The sequence below is a fragment of the Sus scrofa genome, chromosome X, assembly GCF_000003025.6.
Source record: "Sus scrofa isolate TJ Tabasco breed Duroc chromosome X, Sscrofa11.1, whole genome shotgun sequence".
NCBI classification, from domain to species: Eukaryota; Metazoa; Chordata; class Mammalia; order Artiodactyla; family Suidae; genus Sus; species Sus scrofa.
Window position 1 is genome coordinate 96357861 of NC_010461.5, and position 12922 is coordinate 96370782.

General features: G+C 41.3%; 1 pseudogene; it reads left to right on the top strand.

Annotated features, from left to right (window-relative positions):
- Nucleotides 440-918, top strand: LOC100625590 (annotated as a pseudogene).

Consider the following 12922-nt stretch of genomic DNA (forward strand, 5'->3'; position numbering starts at 1 on the left):
CTACAGAAAGCAATCTACAGATTCAATACAACCTCCATCAAAATTCCAATAGAATTTTCCCAAAAATAGAGAAAAAGATCCTAAAATTTGTATGGATTCCATACAAAAGATCCCAAATACTCAAGGCAATCTTGAGAAAGAACAAAGCTGTAGGCATCACACTTCTTGGTTTCAAACTCTATCACCAACTCATAGTAATCTACACAGTATGGTACTGGGATAGAAACAGACACATAGACCAATGGAGCAGAATAAAGAGCCCACAAATGGACCTACACATACAGGTTTGTTGTTTTTAACATAATCACTATACTGAGGAACTGGTAGATTGCAAATGGGTCTTCTATTTGTAAGGACCCAATAGGGTACTAGGAGAATTTCAAGTCCCAGTGATTTCACCTTCACATCAAAACGGCTGAGTTAGAAACTAAAGAGAGACCCTAGTGCACGAAACATGGAAATGCTCTTCCTTGGCACTGCCTACGGAGGTGGCAGCCATCTCCCACCTGGCATGATGGTGGCTCCGAGACCCCTCCTGAAGCCCAAGACTGATACAAAGAGGACTGAGAAGTTCAACCGGCACCAGTCAGAGCAACATGTCAAAATTAAGCAGAACTGGCGGAAACCCAGAGGCATTGACAACAGGGTGCGTAGAAGGTTCAAGGGCCAGATCTTGATGCCCAACATTGGTTATGGGAACAACAAGAAAACAAAGCACAGGCTTCTGGAAGTTTCTGGTACACAATGTAAAGGAGCTTGAAGGGCTGTGGATATGCAACAAGTCTTAACTGTGCTGGGACTGCTCACAACATCTCTTCCAAGAACCGCAAAAGCCATTGCAGAGAGAGCGGCCCAGCTGGCCATCAGGGTCACCCATCCCAACACCAGTCTGCACCATGAAGAAAATGAATAGACAGGAGTTCCTGTTGTTGTGGCTCAGTGGGTTAAGAACCCAACTAGTATCCAGGAGGATGCTGGTTTGATCCCTGGCCTCAGTAGATTTACGGATCCAGCATCGCCACAAGGCTGTGGCAGAGATGGCTCAGACCCTGAGCTGAAATGAATAGTGGGCTTGTGTGCACATTGTATCTGTGTTCATAAAACCATGAAACTTGAAAAAAAAAAAAAGAAAGAAAGAAAGAAATACGGAAATATTCTTGTCTACTTTTAGAATAAAGTTAGTAATTACAAAGAAGACAATGTGGTTACGTTCCTGACATTAAGATGAATCGTCCCCAGAGCTTCCTCTGGACTCAAAAGTATCTTCTCAGAAGGGCTAACCTCCAGTCCCAACCCTGCTTCTTCAAGGCATTGAGTACTGTTTCTTTTAGGCAGTCATTGGGTCACCTGGACCCCAGGTGAGGCCAAGCTCTGAGGCCAATTCCTTTGGCAGTGATTTATTTATAATACCCTGTGATTATTTCTGCTTCAGGGCTCCCATCATCCAGAGCATTTTATCTGAGCATTAGGGCACACATTTGCCCTGAATCTATATATCAGCATCTCTCTCTCCAAAACACACCACCACCACGACCACCCCCACCAACAAAATACTATCATATCAACTTTCACTACTCGTGTCTTAAAACATGGCATCCCGATCCATGTAAAACTGAAAGCCCACAGAAAACCACCATCAGTGTAGACAGTTAAGTCCTGAGTAAGAGGACGAACACAGATGAAAAACAAGAACCTAAGAGTCCAGTCCAAAGCCTCTTAATAAACAGACTTCATGTAGGGAAGGTTTTCAATAGCTTTTAAAACCTCCCACTCTCACTCTTGCTGCCCACACCTTCCACCACATAAGGATGCACTCGTCTTCTCAACAATATTTAACTAACAGATGATATCATTTCCAGAGAAGCACTGACATTTGAACAGAGGGGTTTTTATTTAATTTTAAAAAATATTTTAATGCTCTTGGCCCCCTAGCAGCAAAAGAAACAGAAGGCTAATGGCAAATACTTATACCATCAAGAGGTTGCCTAATGAATTGATGCTATTTCTACCAACCCCTCAGCTTTTATTTCTTGGTACAACATCTGAAAAAGACCAAAAGATTATGGCCTCAGAAAGAAAACTATACAGCTTCACTTTTTTAAAGTGAGTTATATGCGGGTTTCAGCCGTGTCCTTTAGATTTTTCTCCAAGATAAAGGGTCTCATTATTTAGAGCCATGTGTTTTGTGAGTCATGTCAATGTCGTGGACTCTTGTTTATTTCATCTCTGCATGTATACTGCGAGAGACACCAAAATCCAAATGGTTCCCAGGAAGGGCTATCCCCAGGCAGAATCAGGAAATAGGGCAAGTTTGTCTTCTCTTCCTTCTCTCTCCCTTCACGAAGGTCTCTTATTTCTCATTCCACCTAAGAAACCCAAAAGAATGACTTGCTATTGATTGAATTTCAGTTCCGCAGGCACGCTATGAAAAAGCTCAAATCACAGGCTGCTCTAATCACACTCTGCCTCCTCCTAACAAAGTCCTGGTTCTATATGTATCTTCCAAAAAGCCTCCCAGAGGCAAAATACATATGCTGTGGGGGTTTCAGAGATCTACAACCTGGCAGGGAAGGCAGTGTTGGGACACACCTGCCACCCTGCATGGACACCATCAGAGTAAAACAACACCTGTGAGTTGATTCCATTAGCCTGGCCAGTAGCAGCACAGCTACTAGTGAATTTAAAGGGCATTGCAATGCTAGGAATTTTAACGAAGTGATACACGAAGTTATCTTAGAAACGGGGTATTAAAGTAAAAAGACTGGTAATGGAAATAGGAGAAGACACAACTTAGTTGTCAGGAACACAAGCTGTGGAGCCAGACAGAGTGGACTGAAAAACTAACTCTGACTCGTACCACGTGATCTTGGGTAAGTTATCCCAGTGTTCTGAACTCCTGTGTCCTCATTCTTCAAATACATTCAACACCTGTCGACTTCACAGGACTGTTAGGCAAATTGAGAAAACAGATGGGTACCAAGTACCTGTCAGTCAATGGGAATCATACCAGTTCTCAGTAGTATTACCCAGGGCAAGTTACTTAACCATTTCTTTGTTTTCCTTTTTTTTTTTTTTTTTTTTACTTTTTTTAGGGCCACACCTGCGGCCCATGAAGTTCCCAGGTTAGGGGTGGAATCAGAGCTACAGCTGCCAGTCTACACCACAGCCAGAGCAACACAGGATCTGAGCCACATCCGCAACCTATGCCACAGCTCCTGGCAAATGAGGAAATCAGTGTGAAAAGGCTTTGTAATGGCAAAGCAATTGACAAACTAAAGCATCGTTATCAATAATGTAAATTTATAATCTAAAAATGCCCACTCTCTAAATAGAGGTCAGGCCTTGATTGGTTTCATGCCCTTGTTCCTGGCTCCCTAGATTAGGTATAATCTGTCTCCAAATCTAGTCACAAAATCCATCCTAATTAAGTCTCCTGCTATCCCCATTTAGCCTCCCCCTGTCAGTCCAGCATCAGGATTGCAGTTTACCCTGTTAAGTTTTGGCTTCTGCACAACCTCCTTATGAATTTAGGTACCTCCTGATTTTGGCATCTGGATTTTTTTACAACTCACCTATTGACAGCATCTGATTCTGTTTCTACCTATGTTTGCAAACTTTTCCTTCCTTCTTAGCATCCATCCTGGTTCCTGTCTTCCTAAAATGCTCATCATTGGTCTCTGTTGGGGATGAGTTGGGCTACCCATTTGAACCCAGTATATGAAGACTAACATGTGCTCTGGCAATTTTTAAAAGTTGCATTTATTGGAGTTCCCCAGCGGTCTAGCAGTTAAAGACTTGCTGTTGCCATTGCTCGGGTTCAATCCCTAGCCCGGGAACTTCTGCATGCCACGGGCACAGCCTAAAAACAAACACAAATAAATAAAAGTGGCACTTATTAAGAGTTGCGAAATGTTCCCAGGTGCAGTGCACTGCTATGGGACATGATATAAGAAATCCTATAGCAGGATTTGAGATTCAATCAATACTGATGAGATAAGGAACAGGTGGGAGCTCAGTTAGGCCAAATACTTCTTTGGCCTACTGTCAGGGCTGGAAGTAGATGGAAAAGGCTCAATTGTAGTGAAATGGAAAAAGAAAAACTGTTTTGAGAAGATTAAAAGATGAACCCACTTAGGCTTAAATGTAGGGGTCCATTTCAGACAGTAGAAAGCTTAAGGTGAATGCAATTAACACAGTCTCAGGCACATAATGGATAACCAATTATATTATGTTTGATAAAGAAATTAATTACCTCCTGAGTTTTTAAGGTCTTATCTAAAAATAACTTAAGGACTTCCCGTCGTAGCGCAGTGGTTAACGAATCCGACTAGGAACCATGAGGTTGCGGGTTCGGTCCCTGCCCTTGCTCAGTGGGTTAACGACCCGGCGTTGCCGTGAGCTGTGGTGTAGGTTGCAGACGCGGCTCGGATCCCGCGTTGCTGTGGCTCTGGCGTAGGCCGGTGGCTGCGGCTCCGATTCGACCCCTAGCCTGGGAACCTCCATATGCCGCGGGAAGGGCCCAAAGAAATAGCAAAAAGACAAAAAAATAAATAAATAAATAAGACTTTCAAAAGAGCAATTTTTCTTATGCCTTATAAATCATATTTTTCTTCTGAATTGTTTCAATATCAAACACCTTGGAAAATTACTGAAGTACCAGAAGAGATACTGAGATGCTCTGAGGTTTATTAATAAATCAAAACTGGATTCAGGACTTAAGAAGAACAATGATGGTGATGGACAGACTGAGGGATGACGTTCTACCCAGAAAATAGAGCCCTGTTTTCCCAGAGGGAAGGATGAGTCATGAGAAATCCTAGCGTGGCCTCAGGTAACCATAATGCTATTTTGTAAACTGTATGGGATAACACATCTATGTGTAAAATATTTTGAGAGCCCCCAAAAGTTGTCATACAAAGTGCCGAGTTTTCATTATTTTTTTTAAAGTTTGGTGAAAGAAGAAAATAGACACGCCTCATTTGAATTGTTCCCTGTCAGATTAAAGCGCAGGACCCTTTTGTGTCCTTAGGCAGCTTGAAAATACGATGTAATTATTTAGCATAACACCTGGACAGGGGCAGGGGCGCGATGAGCCCAGGGCAGGCTTCCCACTAGGAGCCAGAAATTGCCTTTGAGCTCCTTTTATGTTTATTTCCAAAACCCCTCTGTTATTTTTACACAAGTCCCTACCCTTCTGTCACTGTTTCCTTTGGGGGGGGAGGGTGGCACGGTGGTTCTGCTTCTTGCATTGCACACTGTGCTGATGTGGTTTAACAGAAATACAGAGCTAGAAACTTCTAAAGCCAAACCAATAGAAATCAAAACTATTAACACTGCCCATTTCAATCATGATTAAACTTTCTCCCCTTTCCCGTTTTCTTTTTATTAAAGAAAAAAAAAAAGTAGTGTAGTTTCTTCCATAAATGTGGGTGTACAATGACATCACAGGTTAGATGATTTTTTTTTTCCCCTTTTTCTGGCCACACCGACTGCAGGCTGAAGTTCCCAGGCCAGGGATGGAACCTGCGGCACAGCAGCAACCAGAGCCACTGCAGCAACAACACCAGATCCTTAACCACTGAGCCACGAGGGAATTCCTAGACGGTTTTAAACTAAAGAAAACATGTCTCTAGGAAAAGTTTTAACAAAAGCCGGGAAAACATACACCAAAAGATTTGAAAACAGAAGAGTGAATTTAAATGATAATTAGTAACCAGTTTCCAACTAACAAGCTCACTTTTAAAACTGAATATAACACCTTTTCATACCTGTGTACAGTGACAGTTAAATTATAATACACGACCACTTCCTGGTATCACACTGTAAGAGAATCACGGCATTTTAGAGCCGTGAGTGATCCTAGGTCTCCTGTAACCCTCTCGTGGTTTAAGTGAGAAAAATAAGACCAGAAATAGGAGCCTAAGTCATACAATACAGCTGGTTAGCGATTAAGCAAGGATCTGATTCAAGTCTTCATTGATTTGGTCATCCCCCTTGACTGAGAGGTTCATCAACTTCAACTTACCCTTTCTTTCAACAGGTCTTAAAGGAGTCAGAAATGGAATATCAGATCCTTGCCATGGTAAAGCTAGGTAACAATGGTAAGAAATATTCATGATGTATTTGCCAATGACTGTGCAGACGACACAGTGAGAGGATGAGAAAGAGATTTTGTATTCTCATACCAGGATGGTGGCTGGGCCCCGAGAAAATTCCGTTCAGTTGGATTTTTTGGATGACCTAACTTGCAATGGGGTTCCAGTAGGAGATTTTTATGTACAAAAAGGATATGGAGCAGGGGAAACTATCCAAAAATCTCCACCACAGAAGGCAAAATGATAGCTCTGTTTCCATAATTGAATAAAATTCCCATACTTAGAATGGCCATCACCTTGCAACTCCAAGACCAGCACAGGAGATACAATAAACCTAAAGTATTATTATTAAATTCTAAAAATTTTCCTTTAATTGAAAATTCTTGAAGAGAAACAACTGGATCTCACATTTTATTACCGTCCCCACACAGGGCAATTTATAAGACTTAGTCCGGCTGGCCAGCAAATTATCAATTCACCAGTGAGGAATAAAACAAAATTGTTGTGTCAACCAGCTATGGAAACTTCCATTTGAGATTATATTGTTTGAATGGTCAGTATAACCGAATTTCTTCAGAATAAAACTGTGCTACATATCATAAAGACAGCTCTCAAATGCTTCCTGAAAATAGCTTCACAACTTTGTGATTAAACCAACATATAATTGAATGAATAACACACGCGGATCTGGAAATTATGCAAATGCACATCTTAGTTTCACTTGGAATAATGCTTTCTCCTAATGAGTCAGTATTAGCAGAGGTTCTGAACCATCAGCAGAGCCGGAGCTATGGCCAAACACAGCTTCAAAATTCACCACGATGTCTTCTAACTGCCGTATTCAGTTTTTCCTTTTTGACAAGCAACACCCACTCCAATAATTAATGCATTAATTCAGACCTAGTGGAAAGGAAAGAGCAATACGCCTTAAGTAGAGGCTTTCTAAAGCTGTTAAGGGTAATCTGTCCACAGTGCAGCAAATGTTTAAAAGATACAAAAATGTCAAAGGGTCCAAATGTATTTCCAATATGAACGCAAAATGCCTGGGACTAGAAGATATATCTTTTTAACCTCAAATGTGAAAATACGCGGAGAGGTAATCAAAACCTTTCTCCTATAACCTCTCATATAGGGGAAGGGGTGGATAATGCCGTGGAAAATCTCCAGCCTTAATAGTTGTTTCAGATCACCCTTTACTCCTCTGAAGGGGATGAACTCGATACAGTTCTAAAGTTCTAAAGTTCCCAAGTGTCAGCCAGCACTTGGTCCCTTCTAAGCAAGCTTAGAAGCTTAGACTGGCTTAGAAGAGCATGGAGGCTTAGACTTCATCCTGAAAATTCAACCAAATGCAGATTTTAGAGGCAGACAGCCTTGGGTTCAAACCCTAGGATCTGCCACTGTATTAGGCAAAATAACCTAGGGAATCCCATGGCAACAAATTAACCCCAAAATCTATTGGTTTAAGGCACAATAAGCTTATTTCTCATGGAAGGTATAACACCAATATGGATAACTGCAGGAGATTTTGCTCCACATAGTCACTCAAAAATCCAGGCTAGGAGTTCCCGTCGTGGCGCAGTGGTTAACGAATCCGACTAGGAACATGAGGTTGCGGGTTCGATCCCTGCCCTTGCTCAGTGGGTCAAGGTTCCGGCGTTGCCGTGAGCTGTGGTGTAGGTTGCAGACGCGGCTCGGATCCCGCGTTGCTGTGGCTCTGGTGTAGGCTGGCAGCTACAGCTCCGATTCGACCCCCAGCCTGGGAACCTCCATATGCCGCAGGAGCGGCCCAAGAAATGGCAAAAAGACAAAAAAAAAAAAAAATCCAGGCTAGCAGAGGCCCTGCCATTTTGTAGCTGCATCCCTCTAGGTCACCAAGACAGGAAAAAAGAGAGCTGAAGAGCTGCACACTACCTCTCAACTGTTCCAGTTCAGAAAAGACAGGGAGCGCATCTGGCCATAGCCCATGCACCGCAAATTACTGCATGGTCATGCCTAACTGCAGAAGGCTGGGACAGTATCAGGCAGCACGTGATCCGATGAACAGTGACTATCTTGTCCTTGGCCAAGTCATCTGACCTCTCAACAGCTTATTTCCCCTACATGAAAAATAAAGGATATGATAATAAGTACCTCAGAGAGCTGATACGAGGGGCTGGATGACTTAATACACAAAAAGCATGCACTGAAGAGCCCAGCACACAGCACTCATTTCCCTGCCTTCCAGCTTAGTGAATTGGGAACAGTACTGGATATAAAGCCCTCTGAAAACAGAGTTTGAAGTGGCAGAAGGATGTCCTACTTATTCTCAGGAACTGGCTAACATGTGCTGGAGTCAGCAAGACCATATTGGTGGTATTTTGGAGACTCTATGACCAGACAAATTGACAAGCCACAGTAAGACGGGCAAATGGGATTTTTAGTATTGCTGATTTTCAGTTAGAAAGCATGATGACAGAATTAAAAAAAAAAAAAATCAATAATCTGAGTCAGATAAACCTGGATTGCAATCCTCGTTCTATTGTCTATAGCTGTGGAGTCTTAGACAAATACGTGACAGGTTCTTTCTAAGAAACTTGCCTGTATTTTTGAAAGGTGCCATGTCAGCCTGCGTAGGAGGTTACTGCTTCCCTAGGAGAGGCATTGAAAGAGCAGTGGAGGCAATGTCAGCACCCAGGTGGGGGTTTAGCCTAGGGTTTAGTGTTGAGGGTTTGTTCTTGGGGGCTAGAACCAGAAACTTGGTATCTTACCCAAGGCATCTGAAACTGGAATGCCAAGAGGGAATCAATACACAATACCTTGGGTGAGTAGAGCTAAACACTGGGAATTTAAACACCAAGTCTAAAATTGGTCAGAGACTGGATTTGTTTTGGAATGAAGTCAAGACATTAGAATTAGGAGAAAGGCTGAAGGAGTACAAGTTTGCAAATAGAAGGAAATTTCAGCATAATTTCTAATCATCAAGTTCCTAATCTATAACCACTATGGAAAACAGTATGGAGGTTCCTCAGAAAACTAAAACTACAGAACTAACATATGATCCAGCAATCCCACTCCTAGGCATGTATCTGGATAAAACTAAAATTCAAAAAGATACATGCACCCAAATATTCGTAGCAGCACTATTCACAAGAGCCGAACATGGAAGCAACCTAAATATCCATTGACAGATGAGTGATTTAAGAAGATGTGGTACATATACACAATGGAATACTACTCAGCCATAAAAAGAACAAACTAACGCCATTTGCAACAACAGGGATGCAAGTAGAGACTCTCATACTAAGGGAAGTAAGTCATACAGAGAAAGACAAGTACCATATGATACCACTTATATGTGGAATCTAGACTATGGCACGGATGAGCCTATCCACAAAACAGAAACAGATCACAGACATGGAGAAAAGACCTGTGGTGGCCGAGGGAGAGGGAGAGGATGGATTGGGAGTTTGGGATTAGTTGATGCAAAGTATTAGATTTAGAATGGATAAGCAATGAGATCCTACTGTATAGCACAGGGAAATGTATCCAGTTTCCTGGGATAGACCATGATGGAAGACAAGATAAGAAATGGAATATATATGTGTATGTACATACACATATATATATGTATGACTGGGTGAGTTTGCTAGACAGCAGAAACTGGCATAATGTTATAAACCAACTATAATAAAAAATAATAAACATTAAAAAAAAAACCTGAGGAAAATAACTACCTAGACAGGTGGTCAGGAAAAATCAATGAAAATAATAATTGTAAAATATATATAGACTCACCAGCTCATTAGAGAAAATAAATGGCCATTCCGTTGTCTTCAAAGGTAGTTCAAACCTATTTGTAAAAATATGATTCTATAAAAAGCCATTGACAACTCCCATTGACAGATGCAAACCACTGGGAGCCTGTTTAATGGCAAAGCCTTCCAGCCTTAACAATGGCCAAAATCATGAGCCACAAACAAAACAGTGAGGCTCTCCAACACCATCCAGGCTTTTCCCTTCTTCTCTAGCTCTGGGGAACAGTACTTTTCTCCCTTCTCATCTTATACCTCACCCATTCACTGAAGTGATGTTTCTCAATGATGCTAATGATAAGTCACTCTCTGAGATTCCCAAGTATGCTCCCCAAAGGTTACAGAGGAAGGAGGTTCTACTAAAAGGAAAAAAAAAAAAAAAAAAAAAAACCACTAGGTTCCAAATAATACTGCTCATGTTCTAAAGAATTATAAATGTGGGGTGGTATTATTGGCTATGACTAGAGAGAATAAAAGAATATATTTGAAAGAAGAGACTCATGCATCAATCTCACCTTTATCTGAGAACTTCCAAGTTTATACGCATGGAAGAATGCCCATTTAACATACATCTTGGAAATTTAGAGCTTTAAGTATACACAGAGATCTGCTAACCCAATGCTGTACATTAAAGATAAGGAAAAAAAACCAAACCCACTTGGAAACGGGGCTTGTAGTGTTAATAATACAAAGCACATCCCACCACACCTCCCTGTCTCACTCTTCCACGTTGTTCTCTGAAATACATTACTTTTAGGATTGCAATAGATTTGCGCGCTTCCTTTCCAAGCCGGGTAAGGATGCTTTCCCATGGTTTTGGCTATTTATTTCATTTCACAATGATTAAAGTTGAAATTTGTTACCAGCTGGCTATAGCAGCCAGTCAGAACAATCTCTAATTCTTTCCAAGAACTCATTGAATTTCTCTGGCTCCTGTTGGAATTGCACTTAAGTATTCAAGGGAGAAAAAGCAAATGAAACATCTCAATTTAATAAGAAACTGGGTTCATACCAACAACGATTTTTATAAAGGAAACGTTCCCTGTGGGTTCATTTTATTCTTTGCAGTGGTTAAATATAGTATAAGTTCAGAAAATACATTTATGGCGATGGACAGGCCTATCGGGAGGAAAGTGTGCATGTGTGTGTGGGAGGGGGGGGGGTGTAAGAATGATTACACGGTTAATTGATTTGAAAGAAAAGGCATGTTTTATTTTTCTGATTATATATGCGAGCAGACAATCATTTCCACCTTACCATAGAGGGTCTAAGTGCCTAAGAGAATCACCTTCATAGAGTGACTTCCAGGTTTGGTAATAACAGAGGAATAAATGGCACCCAAGACAGCTGTGGTTATGAATTGCAATGTGCTCCTCTTTAAAGAGTGAATTAATGCCCCAAATTCCCAAATACTGGGAGTAACTTCCTAAACTATTTACATTTACATTACATAACGTTAATTATATTTACATTACATCCTTTACATAAATGATGTTATGCACGAAATACTGATGAGATGTTGAATCAGACTTTTTCAAATTGAGAAATTTGCAGCTAGGCTGATAGAATAAATGAGCACGGCATTTTACATGCATCAACTGGGGTAAATAATAATCACCTACCAAGGTGGTCACAAGGGTTCAATGAGAATCAGAAATATAAACCACATAGTGGGAGCATCAGCTGTTAATAGCAAATAAATGGTCATTTCCTCACCTTCAGGCATAGTTCAAACCAGTCCTTAAACCTTTGACACCACAAGGGTTAAGTGTCTAAACAATAGCTCAATAACTGAACAAATGGGTTCCTTCAAGGTAAACTTGCGCCTTTATATGATTGTAACCAGTAACTCAGAATTCATTTCCATTCCTAATTCCATGCTTTCCAACAAGGTGGGTGGAAACAGAGTTGTCTGTTCCCCTCCTCTATCCTCAAGCTACTTTTCTACCCAGGTGCCAATTCTGAGCCCTCATTCCACTGGCTTTTCTTCCCAGCTGGCTATTATTTCCACAAGCTTCCAACTGGTAATGAATTGCTATTTCTCTCCCGGAGGCATGTGCATTTCTTAGAAGACTCTGAATGACCAATAAGCCACCTGAGAGTCAAATGAGTCCGTTTGGAAGAATGGAAACAATATCATGGGGAGAAGTTTTCTGTACCTTCTCTCATTCCCATCCACTATCAGGACCTGAAATAGATCCCAGACGGTCCAGGGAAGCAGAGGTGGCCCGGACAGTCCATGCTGCCAATTTTTCTATGAGTCAGTGACTGCCCCTGACCCAAGGCTAGCACTGCCTTTGTGTTTGAGGGGCTTGATGTCACTATGAGTTGCATTTTAGCTTCCTTGCCACCTCATCAAATCCAGCCAGGAAAATGGAAGGGCAAGGAAATGAACAAGACATAAAGAAAAGCAAACCACCATCCTTCCAAATAGGAATGACTATAGTTTCTATCAAGAGTGGGTTTAAAAAAAAAAAAAAAGTGGGTAAGGAGTCTTGGTTCATACTTAAAATGTAGGAGGAGGGGAGGGAATACTATTTAACTGACAAAATGGGCATATGCTTCTTTAAATATGATGTATAGAGTTCAACAGAAACAAACCTGACTAGTATCCACGAGGACTCAGGTTCGATCTCTGGCCTTGCTCAGTGGATTAAGGCTCCAGTGTTGCCATGAGCTGCGGTGTTGGTTGCAGACGTGGCTGGGATCTGGCATTGCTGCGGCTGTGGCAAAGGCTGGCAGCTGCAGCTCTGATTCGACTTCTAGCCTGGGCCCTAAAAAGACCAAAAAAAAAAAAATATATATATATATATATATATGTGTGTGTGTGTGATACATATTAATATATCTATAGATCACAAATATATATATAATGTATAAAAAGGCTTTTGCTCAGTCCTCTATCACTGACACCATCAATCATCTCCAAATCATCTCCCCCGCCTACATGCTTGCCAGGAGAGGTCATACCTTTAACTGAAATGTTTGATATTATTCCTGCAGGCTTTCTGTCAAAGAAGTCAAAAATTCAATCTC